The 16,889-nt window shown below is 38.0% G+C and overlaps 1 protein-coding gene and 1 long non-coding RNA gene across 3 annotated transcripts in view; one reads left to right on the top strand and one right to left on the bottom strand.

Annotated features, from left to right (window-relative positions):
* LOC116045743 (zinc finger protein 239-like) overlaps positions 1-645 on the bottom strand; it is a 44,079-nt gene extending 43,434 nt beyond the window's left edge. The window contains exon 1 of the mRNA XM_031293595.2: positions 480-645. The gene's annotated coding sequence lies outside the window, so the exon portion shown is untranslated. The remainder of the gene's footprint in view (positions 1-479) is intronic.
* A 4,574-nt stretch (positions 646-5,219) lies between these two features.
* LOC116045757 lies at positions 5,220-6,600 on the top strand. 2 transcript variants are annotated; one of them, XR_004104001.2, is made up of 3 exons: positions 5,220-5,262; positions 5,617-5,923; positions 6,506-6,600. It is a non-coding gene; the product is annotated as an uncharacterized LOC116045757 (long non-coding RNA). The 2 variants fall into 2 exon arrangements; XR_004104000.2 differs by having other exon boundaries at positions 5,617-5,929.
* Positions 6,601-16,889: the final 10,289 nt, after the last annotated feature.

Raw genomic sequence — 16,889 nt, 5'->3', positions numbered from 1 at the left:
TGGTTCAAAGAAACCCATAATTCTGATATAAAAATGGGTCAAATTTGACCCGAGGACAACACAAGGGTTAATGTTATCCAAACTCACAGTGAATGGACATGTAACGTTAACTTTTGTAAAGAAGACCTATCTAATGACGTTAACCGAGCGTCTGCGTTAACATTACATCCATGTCAGTATGTCACATAACGTTCGACTATGTCGTTCACGTTAACAAGACCTTAAGGTTGGTTGAAGATAACTCAGTGCAAACAGGCTAAACACGCATCTCGTTCCCTCCAACAGACAACAGCCAGGCTTGGCTAGTTTAGCACCGCAGCCAGCGGCCTAACGTTAGCATAATAACGTAACAGGTTAGCAGCGAAGAACCGGAGAAAGGCCGCTACGTTCCACGGTTAGACGGCTCCCTTAAATCCAGAGTGATATCAATAACCACTAAATAACCCAGGCAAACGAAGAAAACATATTGGAACAAATACCTCATGCTCTTCCACAGCTTCTGCTGATGTTGTCTATTTCAATGGTTTACCATCTGGACACAACCCGCTGACTGGTCGATGCTAGATTGTATCCACTAGACGTCACAGGACGTGCCTCGTGGCCCGCCTTATTTTTGCCTTATTCTGCCCTCTGATTGGCTTACCCTAATCAATCCCCACGCCTCATGCCTGAACCTAACTACGTCGACACGTCTAGCAGATCTGATATAGCATTTACCCCGCTTAAAACTTCTTCTTCTTCTGTTCCTTACCGGCAGACCAGGCACTGCTGCCTCCTGCTGGTGATGAGGACAGTCTACATTAAAGCTCCTCCTGGGCCATAGACTGTATATAAGAATGGACCAACAGATCCCGTTGCTCTGGAAGGAGACCAGTGAAGGCCTTTAGAAGCACTGAGCGTTACTGCGCAGCCTCCAACTGAGAGAAACAACGTAAATGTGACGTGAGCAACGTGTCTGAAAGTTGGAAGTCTTCTGGTAGCTGTGCCAAGAGAAATCTCAATAATTCCCAATCTTGCAGAGAAGGAGAGCGTAGGTATATGTAAGGAGATAACATGGACACAGGCTAATTATTGCTAACTAAAATGCTAGTTAACATAAGTAATCAGTGTTGGGAGTAACGCGTTACAAAAGTAACGCAATTACAGTAATGTATTCCTTTTTGCTGTAACGCAGTAATATAACGCATTACTAATTAAATTTTGGTAATATTATACTTGTTACAATCTCAGTAACTCGAGTTACACCGCATTTTAACGCAACATTTAGTGGTGCATTGGTTTTTTTAAGAATTCACCAACACCGCGACACATTTCTTCACAGGAAAAAAAAAAAGCCGTATTATTTTCCTGTCGCTGTATTCGATGGTTGAGATGACTGCAGAGACAAATACATTTGCGAGATGGATATTATTTTCAGGAGTTGTTACGCTGCGTTGAAGTGAGCTGTCCTGTTTCTGTTCCCGTGGTCAGAACCAGAGACGGTACGGACAGCATGTCCCAACAGGTGACGGTACGTCAGCGGTTGACAGATATAAACATGTCGGGAATTAATGTTGAGGCTTGCTACACGTAAATATCATTGCATTTTTATCAGCCGGTCGAATGACGACCAAAAACGCTTGTCTTTTACTGTGACCATTTACTGTTCAATATGTTGCAGTTTTACAAACAAGAAAGTGAACAACTTGAGCCTGACTCAGTAAGCTAGCAAGAGTAGGCTACACAACAGACAACTTCTGTGTAGCCTACTTCAAGATAAAAGCACTTCCTGTGACGGTTCGCAGTAAAACTAAATTACTGTTAAATAAGGTTGTGTAGGCTACCTTTTCACAAATCAGCTGTAAATCAAGTACTGTAAATAATGTTAATAGTGAGTTTTAATCGCACTATAATTTAATATTTCCTTTAGAGTGTTTTAACCTAAACAACATGAATTTCTTATTGAAGTGCTATAAACAAACATTTTACAACAATGCCGTACTTTTAATTGAGTATTTTCATTTTCTCCTACTTGCCTATTATATGTTTTACTTATCTAATTTGTATAGCTTTAGTTACTTTGCATATTTATATTAATTATACAAAATATGAATAATCTATGATGTATTAAAGTGGATAAAGAGGAGACTTTATTGATCCGGTAGTGAAATTCACAAGCTAGCTGCCAAATCAAACTTCCCCTGTTATTTTGGTGAAAGTAACTCAAAAGCAATGCAAAAGTAGTGTAACGCATTACAATTCAGAGACAGTAATATTGTAATATAACTAATTTCTCTCAAATGACAGTAACTAGTAATCTATAATGTATTACATTTTGGAAGTAACTTGCCCAACACTGTAAGTAATTAAACTTAAACAGCCAATGTAAGTCCAAACTGCCTGCGAGCTTCTCCTGTACTGTACGGTAATTCCTCTACTATGCGACAGTAAGTCGTGTGGTTATGACACAATCGTTAGCCTATTTTTACAAAAACGTATACTACGGAGCCATAACGTGAGGTACAAGGTCATGGAGCCTTTTATACATTGTTGTGTTTCTTTAGAAATAAACAATGGACAAATAAAGTCTTTAAACGCTTCAGATGTAAAGTTATTCGCTGTCAAAGTGACGTCAAAATTAATGGCAATCAATGGAATGCTAACGGGGGGTGATCGCTTTGTAGCATCAAAATGGCGCCATAGGAGATTCGAGCTCTGAAGCGAAGCTTACCCCCTTGTCCTGGGCCTATGTTCTTTCTTTCTTTCTTTTTTGGATTAGGCAGACTAGACGCTGAAATGGCGTAATGCTGCCCTCCACTGTTTGTTACCAGCATTGGCTTTACTTATTCATATTTAATTATAAAGTCCAATACTGCGTAGAAAATCCATGAGCTTCTTCAACTTAGTCCAGTCATCCAAATTCAGAATGGATCATAGCGAAAAGACTGTTTCACCAGCTGCCCCTAGATCTCTGAAAAGCTTTGTTGTGAATAGTTCTTGCATTGGAGCTGTGTTTTACTGTCTCAGAGTCTGCACACTCATATTTTCCATCCAGGCGTTTCCCAATCAGAGCCAGCCCACTTCTCCTGGGCCTATGTTTCCCAATATGTTTCCCAATATATGTCTGGGGATTTTAGGAAGTGTAATATTTCCAATGCTTTTTGATCAGGACCGTCACAGCTACTACTACTAGCCTACTTCTTCTTCTTCTTCTTCTTCTTCTTCTTCTTCTTCTTCTTCTTGTGTTTAAATTGTGTTTAATAGGATAACCCCTTGAGATGTATCATCTCATTTTCGAGGGGGTCCCAACATATAACACAATCACTACATACCAACAGAGGAGTGACAGGAAAAATAAATAAAAAACAAAACAAAAATAGAAATAAAATTATCAATATGACAACGTACACAACAGGCAAAAAACAAAACAAAAACATGCATACATTTATCAAAACATTACAACTACTAGGTGGCCAAAATGGCCAATAATAAATAGGGCTGTCAATCGATTAAAAAATGTAATCTAATTAATTACATACTCTGTGATTAATTAATCGAAATGAATCGCATACATAATTAATGGTGCCTGAACCGATACTTTTTAAGAACGTAAAAAAAGAAAAGAAAAAAAAGATTACTAAACAACAGTTGGTGACATTAAAGAACAGCTTGTTTATTGCTAAGGCCATATGGTCAAAATTAAATGATTTAATAATAATGTATAACAATAACAATAACTTATTTCACTAGTAAATTGCTGTTGAACGACAAAAACAACCACCAGATGGGTAAAGGACATTTACAATAACTTCAAATGCACCACGAGGCTGTAGTTTACCAGTTTAATTTCTGTGTTGTTTTTCCGACGGCAGCTGCAGATTGTTAGATAATTGTTGAAAATAATAGTAGTAAATAATAGTTGAATCCTCTACAGTAAAACACAGTCAAACTTTACATCGTTTAGCGTTAGCTGTCAGCATTTTAACCGTGTTTAATCCAGCTACTAGCTAGCGGTAGGCTAACGTTAGTTGCTGTCGAGTATAGTGTTAACTAGCGTCACGTGCAGCGGTGTTTGTGTTGTCTGTAACGTCTGTTTCAGAGCATCAGAGAGAAGCGCAGACATATCAGTGGCACCAGATTTCAGTAGCCAGGGTTGGCAGGAAGAAGATTTTTACAAGTAAATGTTCCAATCATTGATCCAGGCAGCACATTCTCATCTCCCTCCTTCATTTTACAGTCGAATGGTGGCTAGAATGGCTCCGGGTCAAACGTCAATATGGAATGGATTAATCTGCGTTATTTTTATTAACGCGTTATTTTTTCTCAGATTAATTAATCGAAATTAACGCGTTATTTTGACAGCCCTAATAATAAATAAACGGCAGAGTGTGAGTCAATCACCAACTACTGTCAGGTATGAACATTAGATATAAACAGTAGGTATAGGGAATGAGGGCATCATTGATGACAATGTCAGTGCATCTTAAAGAGAGAAGACAGAAAATGCCTAAACATACCAAATATTAAAATGGATCTTATTTCAACAGGTAAATTATTCCATTATCTTTCAATTATTAGGCAGACTAGATGACGACGTATTGCTGCCCTCCACTGTTAGCTGTTCACATCTTTGTCTATGTCAATTGTCCATATAATTTTATATATTCCAGTATTATGTAGATATTCTGTCAGTGTCTTCATTTTGTTCCATCTTTCCAGATGAAGTAGCGTGAGTAGATCAAAAGAGTTTCTCCAGTGTCTCCCAGGTCCCTGAACAGTTTCCTCTTTTGACAAGAGTACTTTTTGCAAAGGACTAGTACATGCCTCGCTGTTTCCTTGTCTCCACATGCACACTTTCCATCAGGATCCCATCTGGATACAACTACTGCATATCTTGTCTTGCATCTAAAAGTGTAGCCCTCTGCCAGATTGTCTCAGTGCTTTTGCCCTAGCTTTCCAGTGTCTTCTTTGTTAATGTATACCTATAGTTTTTGACCCTGTTTGTGTCTCTCGGGTTCCTTTGTCTCAGATCCCTAACGTCTATGGCGGAGGATATTGGCATTGTGCATATTAATGTATGTCCACCAATACGTTATCCAGGTATACCATCATGGTTGATCCCAGCTCCAATAGACCCTTTTCATGATGACGTCATCTAACTTCCGCCTTTAAGGAGGAGCAGGTTAACGTCACTTCCGTTCCCCCCCATAACCTGAGACTTCTCACTGAAATACAACTGTTGTTGACCACTAACTAGCTAGCTACTTGAAGAAATTCCAAAAGGTACATTTAAGTTAAATTAGTAAAGTTAAGAGTAATAACGTTTACGTATAGGCTAACGTTATTGTTAATTCATAATTGTTCACTGCCTTAGGAAAGTGGGCTAACGTTAGCTAGCAACAACTTTAGTACCAGGTACCGATAACGTTAAAAGGTAGCGTTACATTGCTGCCTGTACTGTAACAAGTTTACTTAGCTAGCTCTCTAACGCATTGTTAGGCAGTTACTTTATTCAGGAATGTATAGTAACTCACCTATTTAAATACTGTTGTGCAGGATAGCTAGAAAAATATTGATTCCTGGTCAAAGCTGAATGTTAATTTAGCTGTTTCTTTTCTTGTGTCTGTATCGCAACAGTATCCCATCCAACACCGAAGCATGGCACAATCTTCGAGAAGATGCTATTGCAGTGTACCATTTTGTTCAAACAACAAACAGAATTTCCCGTATCTGAGTTTTTACGATTTTCCTGTTGATGGAGAAATACGTGCCCGTTGGGTGAGGGCGATCAGGAGAGATGAGGGACCAAGTTTTAAGATTCTTCGTGGGAGCACCTTTGTGTGCAGTCAGCACTTTCCCCCTGAGGATAGACACACATCGGCCAGTGGACGGATCCGTATCAAACAGGGATCAATGCCATCTAGATTCCATTGGAATGATTGGGGTAAGGGTAGGTAGACAGCGTTAAACTTAATATACTACTGTAATCCAATAATATATTACTTGTACAAAATGTTTAATAATTAAATCCTGATGCAATATAGCTGCTACATTTTGTCATTTTGGGGACTGAAAAATGATTGCCAAAATGTATCATGACAAGTGTATGGTTAATTTCACACATATTGGAGGCGGCTCACAAGCTCGGGAGTCAGTTTACCTGCGAGCAAGAAAGCGTTTTGGTGTTGCTGTCCTGGATGATTCTGATCATGAGATGCCTGACAGTACAGAGGGTGCTTTGCCTGCAGTGACAAATGATCACGACTATGCCTGCCATCCTTCTCCCGGTTAGTATTACAAATAAGAGTAACCACGTATCTGTTTGGCAAAAAAAAGTAAACGTATATGGCAGTTAAGTAAAAATACTATTTTTTGGAGCAGTATTTGGAGTAACTGGTCTCTCTGTGAAAAGACTTGGCGTTTTAAACCTCATCCATCTTAGAAGCTTCTTCAGTTTTATTTATTGAAAATGGGTAGATGAGTAATAACTAACCTACCAACATGTATGCTTTTTCTTCCCCTTAAGGTAAACTGGACAGTGTTACTCAAAGAATTCAAGAGTTGGAGCTGTAAGTGTTGTCCCTAGAAATTGAGATCCAGCACCTGACAGTTAAGAAGCAGCATCCATGGGCGTCAGTTTGGTTTGAAATGTGCTGGGGACAGAGACGCATTCGAAAGTACATTTCCAGAAGTGCTGGGTACAATGACGCATTCATTTTTTTTTTCTCTTTCGCGCAGGTCATGTTTTGAAAGACGCTGTCCTGTAGCTTACTAATGACTAAAAACGTGGTTTAATGTACGTAAACAATGATCAATGATTACCAAATTTCTCTCTCATATTGCTCCTCATAACCACTGAAAACTGTCAAAAAATCGATCCCAAAGTCCAATTATTATGGACGTTATCTGACATTAAGTGTTTCTGCTTCACATTTTCAGCAGGGCAGCGGAGCGGCTGTGGGTTGACTCCCCACGGTTATCATGGGGTTTATAAGTCATAACGTGAAAAGACTTAACGTGGTTTAATGTACCTAAACAACGACCAATCATCACCACATTTCTGGTTTGATTTTTTGACAGTTTTCAGTGGTTATGAGGAGCAATATGAGAGAGAAATTTGGTAATCATTGATCATTGTTTAGGTACAAGCTTTTTCCTCACCATAGGCGCCAATGAAAAAGACAACGCTAATGTGAGATAACTTATATAATCGTTGGATTTCGGTTTAGTTCTTTTGACAGGCTTAAGTGTTCATTACAAGATATGGCCATGAGAAATTTGGTGATCATCGATCGTTGTTTAGGTACATTAAACCATGTTAAGCTTTTTTTCACGTTAAGCAGAATGTCCCGACAGGCAGTGTTGTGAACAGAGAAGCGTGCAGCCAGCGCAGCAGCAGAGCGGCTGTGTCTGCTCTGTGGGGATAGAGATTGTTGTGGATTTTTTGGCATCTGTCGTTCAAGAATTATATGTGTTATGGACTTTTTTTTTTAACTAAATCGAGGTTTTCAAAAAAAGTGGTGGGTCCAAAATGACTCATGACGAAATCTGGTAGGTATGTTGGGGTGCCGTTTGTAAAGCGGCTCACGCTGAAAATAACAGCAACATTTTGTCACATTTAGCTTCAAACAATGTTTAAAAAACTGGTATGAATTTTTGACGGTCACTTTTTAGCACATTTACAACATTTGTCAACTTAGAGATATTTTAAATACTTAAATCTAAATATTAAATGTTACACCTAAATGTTAAATGCTAAATCTAAATCTAAATGTTAAATTTAAATCTAAATCTAAATGTTAAATCTAAATATTAAATCTAAATCTAAATGTTAAATCTAAATCTAAATGCTAAATCTAAATGTTAAATCTGTAGATGGATAGATGTATCTAAATCTAAATGTTAAATCTAAATATTAAATGTAAATCTAAATCTAAATGCTAAATCTAAATGTTAAATCTAAATGTTAAATCTAAATCTAAATGTTAAATCTAAATCTAAATATTAAATCTAAATCTAAATGTTAAATCTAAATATTAAATCTAAATGTTAAATCTAAATGTTAAATCTAAATCTAAATGTTGAATCTAAATGTTTCGGGTGAAACTAAATATTTAAATAATATGCAAAATCAAAATGCCGGTAACCGGAAGTGCTAAAATAAAAGCTCGAGGAGGTCAGTGTGTGTTTATAGTGTCAAATAACGAATAAAAACCATCTCATCCGGGGAAATGGACTCTTGGACATGGATTATCGTGATAATAACTACCTAAAATAATAAACACGTTTGGAGAAACTGTATTTGAAGAGTAGGCTACTTTGAGTTTTTAGTGTCACTTTTATGAAGGGTGAGGGACTTATGACCTGTAGCCATAATAGCCAGCCACGAGGGGGCTCACTTTGACTGATCTGTCATGTTCGCTTGCATGAAGGCCAGCAAGAGCCTTTCCCCGCCCGCCCCTGACCAGGTACGGTACTGTCGGTCATGGTCGCTCTGCGAAAATGTCCAACGAATCGGCGTTAGCCGAGAACATCAGCAGAGCCGTCCTGGCGGCTATACAAAATTTTTCAACAGCGACAGCAACCGCCTCAGGGCCACCACAGCCACCTCTGTAAGTATGTTTTCCAAATCACGTAGCATTGGATTCTTGTCAAGGCTAACTTAACTAAACTAGCTAACGGTAGCCAGTAGAGATTTGCTACTAGCACCAATGCACTTTATGTGTAGCACATTTGTTTCTATAAACCGTAAAACTCACACCGGTTAAGTGACGCAGTGGGATGAACTCATGAGTAAATGTGAGTTCAAGATTATGTGAAGATGTTCTGAGCAGCAAAGCATGAATTATATAATTTAGCGTTACAGCTAACGGAGGCTACTTGTCACCCCTCAGGCCCACAAATGACACTGTAAATTGTTGGACAAATGGAAATCTGCCTCTGTCCTCAGTCAGACATCTCACCTTGGCTTACCTGCTGGCCTTTAAGATAAAACCGTTCTCTGCTTGGCTAGAGAGAGAGTAATGCTGATGGAGGACAGAGGCAGTCACAAAGATAAAGACATTTCATTTAATGTGAATAAGGTACCAGAGTCAGAGTGCATACTGTAAAAAAGCATAAAATGTATCTCTCTTTGTTTCCTTTGCCAATCTCAACCCTGGTTTTTGACTGCTGGGCATATAAACATTAAAAACACATGAAATATAATGTTGCTAATATTTTGTTAATGTCTCTTCAGGCTCCCACCACCTACAATAACACACCGGGGCCAGCCACACCCACCACCTCCACTGGGACATCATACCGCTCGGTATACTTTCATACTCATGTAACCTAGCTGGCTGTTTGTTGGTTTTTTAATTTGTGTGGTGTAATGTTTCGGCATTAGTTCCAATCATGGTGGCATATTTTACACAACACTAACATGTGACAAGATAACATCTTTTGTATTTTGTTTATATTTTAAAACTCCTCAGGGCTCCAGCACCAGCGCTACCATACCTTTACCAGCAACAGACTTCGCTCCAGTGACCTGTCTGTCAGTAAGTACTCATTAATATTTATGTTCATATTTGTTTGATTTATTTCTCATTTACCTCTCAGTAACCTCTCATCTTTTGATTGTCCATTTTATTTAAACATTCCTTACATAAATGTACAGTACAATCTATAATTCTCTTCAGTCAGAAAGATAATGAGTGGATGTGAATGCTCATCTGTTATAATGTCTATAATTCTCTCTTGAATAACCCTTGTTTGTTATAGAAACATGCCAAATGTCATATTCTTTGCTGTGTTCTAGAATGACTACCAAGGAAGACATCAGATTTCCAAAGAGGAGCTTGAACATGTTCTTTCACTGAAAACCACCTTTACAGAAGCGGCATCTATTCTTTCAATCTCAAGGCCAACTTTCTACAAGTTACTGCAAGACTATAAATATCCCAACGTCAAAATTTAAGAGCATCAGTGATCAACAGTTGGATCTTGAAGTGTCACAAATAAAAACTGAACACCCAAATGTTGGAGAAGTGATGCTTATGGGGCATCTCCGCTCCAAAAACATTGTGGTTCAAAGACAACGTGTAAGAGATTCACTGCGAAGGATGGATCCAATTGTTGTCCTAGCCAGGAGAAGAACAGCAATAGCTCGGCGAGTATACTCTGTCCCACATCCAAATTTCATATGGCATGTAGACGGAAATCATAAGTTGATTAGGTGGAAATTGGTCGTTCATGGTGCCATAGACGGCTACAGTAGGATGTTGATGTTTCTTCACTGCTCCAACAATAATCGTGCTGAAACTGTAAGAGACCTCTTTACTGCAGCTGTTGGACAGTTTGGCAGACCACTGCACATCAGGACTGATCACGGAGGAGAGAACGTTCAGATTTGGGAGGACATGCATGCGAGCAGGGGGAAGGCTCTGTCTTAACAGGAAGTTCTGTACACAACCAGAGGATCGAGCGTTTTAACCGAGACTTGAACAAAAACTGCAGCCATATTTATGCACCCATTTTTTTATGAACTGGAATCCCTGGGTATCCTAGACATAGACAATGCAACAGACCTATTTTGTCTCCATTATGTCTTTCTACCCAGAATCAACCGCACTTTGGAGGAATTCAAAGCTGGATTTAACAATCACTCTATGTCATCTGAAGGAAATAGAACACCAGTTCAGCTTTTTACTCTGGACAATGATTTGCCTCATCTTCACAACCCAGAACTCAACAGCAGGGGTAGTTTTTTGTTCCTCACCAAACTCTCAAAGAGGATTTTCTCCATTGAATGACAGGGATTTGCAAGAACTGAATGATGCCATTAACCCTCTTCAAAATGACAACAACAATGGCAAAACATTGTTTCAGAGAACACAACAGTTTATTTTTGATAAACTTGTAAATGTGTGATCTCAGTATAACATGGACAACTGGGTAACATTAGCCTTATTGTACTTTCAAAAGTACACTGTGAAACAAATATTGATGTTTTGTTGTGCTTCTTGAACTGCAAGATTTAAAGCCTCTTGCCAGCATATAGATGTTTGAAAATTACATAATGGCACATACTTGATGTCAGTGTTAAAAAGGCTACAGACGTCAGAAGTCAAGTCAAAAGCAACAGTACTGTGGATAAATACAAGATGACTACTGTTATGTGAAAGAACAGTGAAATACTTTTCAGGGCTCTACAGATGTATTGATACATAACTGTCTTCCACTACATTGCAGCACATTGTTCCTGATTTTTAAAGTACCTAAATATGCAAAGTAAAACTACTCAGTGAAGTAAAATGATACCTGTCAGTGTTTTATATCTTATACATTACATACATAACTATTGTATCTTTATTTTGTATCTCTGAGAAGATGGCTGTTCATAAGGTAAGACAAAAACTGTTTTCAGCTTTGTGACGATGCATTTTGCAACTAATCCAAAAGGTTTTGTAAAGTGCTTGAGGAGTAGGAATAGGAGAAGGAATTTTTTCAACACATGAACAAATACATTCTTCAGTTATCACAAAACATTTAACATCAATACATCTGAATATACATGGCTTTCAATGGTGAGGAGGGGAATTAAAAATTGTAATCTGAAAAGTACTTCAAATTTCTACGGAAGTACCTTACTTGAGTAAATGTACATAGTTTATTCCTTCACTACTGTTTCAGTAAAAAAAAACTTGTTAAATTCATCAACAATCATTGTTAAAAAACACATATCACAAGGTTAAAGTAACTACATTAGTGATTTATTACTCCGATGACTGGTTCCATATCCTTCCAATCATACAGTACAACATCTTACAGTATAAAGGGTCAGATACAGTCCTCACAGAGGAAACACTTTTTGTAACTAGAAAATGCATTTCCTGCAGAAAATGCGTGGGAATGCTGAATAGCTGAATTGCTAAAGCTAAACTGGTTGAATAGCTTAAATCAGTAAGAAGAAGTTGAAGTAGTGAGAATAGTTGAAAAAGTGGAAATCGTTGTAATACATATGAATTTCATTAAAAAGTTAAAAGCTTATACTAAACTGAACTGTTGGCTTCAAAAGTTGAATAATGACAAAAGACGTAGAACATTGTGAGGTCTGAGTATATTTTCTAACTGATAATCACTCACAAATGTAGAAATATAGTACAAACAAAACAAATAAACGAAAAATCTTAAAGCTCAAATGCACTACACTGCTAAAAAATCAGGAAAATTGTTAGAGTTGGAAGCTAAACTGCATTACCCAAGTGAAGAGCTAAAATACATTGTTAGAAAAGCTTGTAATACTGTCAAAGATAAAAGTTTAAACGAATTACCTAAAACGGCTGAAAGAAGAAATACTTTGTATTATTATCAGACACTGCATAGAACGAAAAAGCATCAATCTAGCTGATATGAGATGTGAAATATATTAGGTAAAAAGAATGGGGCTGAACAAAAGGAAAGAGAGGACAGAGAGAAGGAGAGAAGAGAGGAGAGAAAGAGAGGAAAAAGAGAGAGCCAAAATAAAACATGAATAGCTGAATTGCTAAAGCTAAACTGTTTGAATAGCTTAAATCCGTAAGAATAAGTTGAAGAAGTGAGAATAATTGAAAAAAAGTGAAATAACATCTCAATCAGGGACATATTGACTATTGTATCACAGCTGGATTCAAACCTTGATCTCCCACACCAAAGACATACACAATATCCACTACACTATCATCTGTATAGTTGAAAATGTTCCTTTAGCACTTATAAAGCCTGTCTTTGATCATTGATCACCACACCAGCTAATGCTAATGAGTGAGAGACAGTGTGAGAGAACAGTAGGTTCTTTATTTAGAACTGTAGGTGAAAGTATGGAGGGGCTGAAAATGTTGGGAGCGGAAGAAAATTTGAAGGATTTGAAGCATGATCTCATTGACTTCAATGTTTAAAAAAAGTGTTAAAAAGCTTAATATTTTAAAAAGTATAAATAATAGAAAAAAAGTTGAAGAAGTCCCGTCATTAGCTGAAAGAGCTGAACATTTTAAAAGTTGAATGGTTTTAATAGCTCAACGTATGCAGAAGTTACAGAGAGCCAAAAAACGTACGGAAGAGGGAATAAAAATAAAAAAAAGAGAGACAGAGAGACAGAGACAGTCAGACAGAAGTGGAACGCACAAGATATAGACTAATGTTCATATTACTGCCTGTAGTATTCAAGTTGACTGTCTGTGAAAGGGTTGTCATGGCTACCAATGACCTGTGACCATGTTGATAAACACCCTTTGAAGTCTGTGATGAGATCTCTTTGATCTTTAATCAGGTTAACGACCGTGTCACCTGCTGAAACTGTCAGCTGTGCCCCACTGGAGCTATTCAAAGACACAGAGCAAGCTCTCAAATAAAGCCTCAGACTGCTAAAATGATAAGGGCTATCGGTGAAATGATGTAATCGTGACCACCACAAGACCTTTGTGAACGTATTCATGTAAAATTTATGTTGATAAACTTAAAAATGTGGGCATATCAGCGATTTAAAAAAGTGGTTCACTCTGCGTTTCGCTCAGAAATGTGAAGAATATTAAACAGGGCAGTGGATGGACAGAGATGTGGAACTCTTGTCATTTGGAAGCTCATCGAGCCAAAAGTATAAGGCATATCGCAAAACTGAGCACATTGCCTGAAACTAGACAAAAATACCTACGTTTTGATGTATAAATTGTGTATGACAAGTAGATATTGTGGGCGTGAGAGCAATTTATAGAGAGGGGACAAAGATATTTTTTTGAACGTTCTGTGCTCTGGCGATGACATCATCCACTCTAGGAGATGCAATACACACTCACTAGAAACGCAGAAAAATCCTGAAATGATCACTAAACTTAAACAACTTTTTCACAAAAACTGTAAACCATATCAAACTGAAAAGATAGAGCCGGATAACTGAATATTTTGTGAACATTTTAAAGTTTGTTTGGCGTCTGTAGGTGAAAGTATGAAGGAGCTGAAAATTTTGGGAGCGGAAGAAGATTTTAAGGATTTGAAGCTTGCTCTCATTGACTTCAATGTTAAAAAAAGTCATAAAAAGCTGAATATTTTAAAAAGTATAAATAGTAGAAAAAACGTTGAAGAAGTCCCATCATTAGCTGAAAGAGCTGAACATTTTAAAAGTTGAATGGTTTTAATAGCTGAACGTATGCTGAAGTTACAGAGAGCCAAAAAACGTACGGAAGAGGGAATAAGAAAAACTAGAAAATGCATTTCCTGCGGAAAATGCGTGGGAATGCTGAATAGCTGAATTGCTAAAGCTAAACTGGTTGAATAGCTTAAATCATTAAGAAGAAGTTGAAGTAGTGAGAATAGTTGAAAAAGTGGAAATCGTTTTAATACGTATGAATTTCATTAAAAAGTTAAAAGCTTATGCTAAACTGAACTGTTGGCTTCAAAAGTTGAATAATGACAAAAGACGTAGAACATTGTGAGGTCTGACTATATTTTCTAACTGATAATCACTGACAAATGCAGAAATATGAAACAAATAGTACGAAAAATCTTAAAGCTCAAATGCACTACACGCTAAAAAAATCAGGAAAATTGTTAGAGTTGGAAGCTAAACTGCATTACCCAAGTGAAGAGCTAAAATACACTGTTAGAAAAGCTTGAAGCTGAACTGTAATACTGTCAAAGATGAAAGTTGAAATGAATTACCTAAAACGGCTGAAAGAAGAAATACTTTGTATTATTATTAGACACTGCATAGAACTAAAAAGCATCAATCTAGCTGATATGAGATGTGAAATATATTAGGTAAAAAGAATGGGGCTGAACAAAAGAAACAGAAACAGACAGACAGAGACAGACAGACCGAGACAGAGAGAAACAAACAGAGAGACATGGACAGACAGACAGAGACAGAGACAGGGAGAAACAGAAACAGACAGAGACAGACAGACAGAGAGAAACAAACAGACAGACAGAGAGACAGAGAGAGACAGAGACAGGGAGAAACAGAAACAGACAGAGACAGACAGACAGACAGACAGACAGACAGAGAGAAACAAACAGACTGACAGAGAGACAGAGAGAGACAGAGACAGGGAGAAACAGAGACAGACAGAGGCAGGGAGAAACAGAGAGAGAGAGAGAGACAGCGACAGACAGAGAGAGACAGAGACAGACAGAGAGACAGAGAGAGAGAGACAGAGACAGACAGACAGACAGACAGAGACAGACAAAGAGAGACAGAGACAGTCAGACAGAAGTGGAACACTAAAGATATAGACTAATGTTCATATTACTGCCTGTAGTATTCAAGTTGACTGTCTGTGAAAGGGTTGTCATGGTAACATATGACCAGTATGTGAGCGTATGTTTCTGTGTGTGTGTGTATGTGTTTGTGTGTGTGTGTGTGTCTGCATATGTGTGTGTGCGTGTGTGTTTCTGTGTTTGCATGTGTGTGTGCATGTGTGTGTGTGTGTGTTTGCGTGTGTGTTTCTGCATATGTGTGTTGCTGGGTGTATGTGTGTGTGTGTGTCTGCATTTGTGTGTGTTTGTGTGTATGTGTGTGTGTGTATGTGTGCGTATGTGTGTTGGTGTGTGTCTGTGTGTGTGTGTGTGTGTGTGTGTGTGTGTGGCTGTGTGTGTGTGTGTGTGTGTGTGCGTGTCTGCATATATGTGCTTGTGCGTGTGTGCATGCATGCGTGTTTTGGTGTGTGTGTGTGTGTGTATGTGTGTGTCTGTGTGTGCGTGTCTGTGTGTGTGTTTGCATGTGTGTTTTTGTTTTTGTGTGTCTGTTTGTGTCTGTGTGTGTGTGTGTGTGTTTGCGTGTGTGTGTGTGTGTGTGTGCCTCTGTGTGTGAGAAAAGACAGACAAAATATAATGTTTTTTATGTCTGGTGAAAAGTGCTGTGTCATGCTATAAAGATTATCACAACATTACGTTACATCTCATTTAGCTTACACTTTTATCCAAAGCAACTTCCAATTGCTATATATGTCAGATGTAACACGGCTCAAAGTGGGCTTCGAACCTGGGTCTCCCAATCCAAGGGCATGTGTCATAAAAGAAAAAAGAAAAAGAAAAGGAAAGAAAACAGGAAAGAAAACAAATTGCTATGGGGATTGAGTGTTCTGCTTAAGGACACATCAGTTAATGTAGCAGAATAAGATTTGAACCCAGGTCTTCCATGTCAAAGGTATGTGTCATAACCACTACACTATGATTGAAAAGTGTTAGAGTTGGAAGCTAAACTGCATTATCTACGTGAAGAGCTAAAATACATTGTTAGAAAAGCTGGAAGATGAACTGTAATACTGTCAAAGATGAAAGTTGAAATGAATTACCTGAAAATGTCTTAATATTTAAAAAAGTATAAATAGTAGAAAAAAGTTGAAGAAGTCCTATCATTAGCTGAAAGAGCTGAACATTTTAAAAGGTGAATGGTTTTAATAGCTGAATGTATGCAGAAGTTACGGAGAGCCAAAATAAAACGTCAATAGCTGAATTGCCAAAGCTAAACTGGTTGAGTAGCTTAAATCCGTAAGAATAAGTTGAAGTAGTGAGAATAGCTGAAAAAGGGAAATAACATCTTGGTCAGGGACACATTGACAGGTGTACCACAGTGGGATTGGAACCCATGCCTCCCACACCAAAGGCATAAGACATGCAGAAATGTCTGAAAAGGCTGAAAGACTGCTGCTGCTGTCTGTGAAAGTGTTGTCATGGTGACGAGTGTTTATAAACATCCTTTGATCAGTTAACGACCGTGTCACCTGCTGATAAACTGCACCTGCTAATGCTGAGTGACAGACAGTGTGAGAGAACCCTTCAAACAAGCCTTCAAACAAGCCTTAATAAATCCACAACAGTACATGCTATCGAAACACCGACTTCACCGTTAGAGACACAAGACCTTTGTGAACGTATTCATGTAAAATTTATGT

Source organism: Sander lucioperca, chromosome 4 (assembly GCF_008315115.2).
Source record: "Sander lucioperca isolate FBNREF2018 chromosome 4, SLUC_FBN_1.2, whole genome shotgun sequence".
Taxonomy (NCBI): domain Eukaryota; kingdom Metazoa; phylum Chordata; class Actinopteri; order Perciformes; family Percidae; genus Sander; species Sander lucioperca.
The sequence above is the reverse complement of the archived record's forward strand: the minus strand, read 5'-3'. Positions and strand labels throughout refer to the sequence as shown.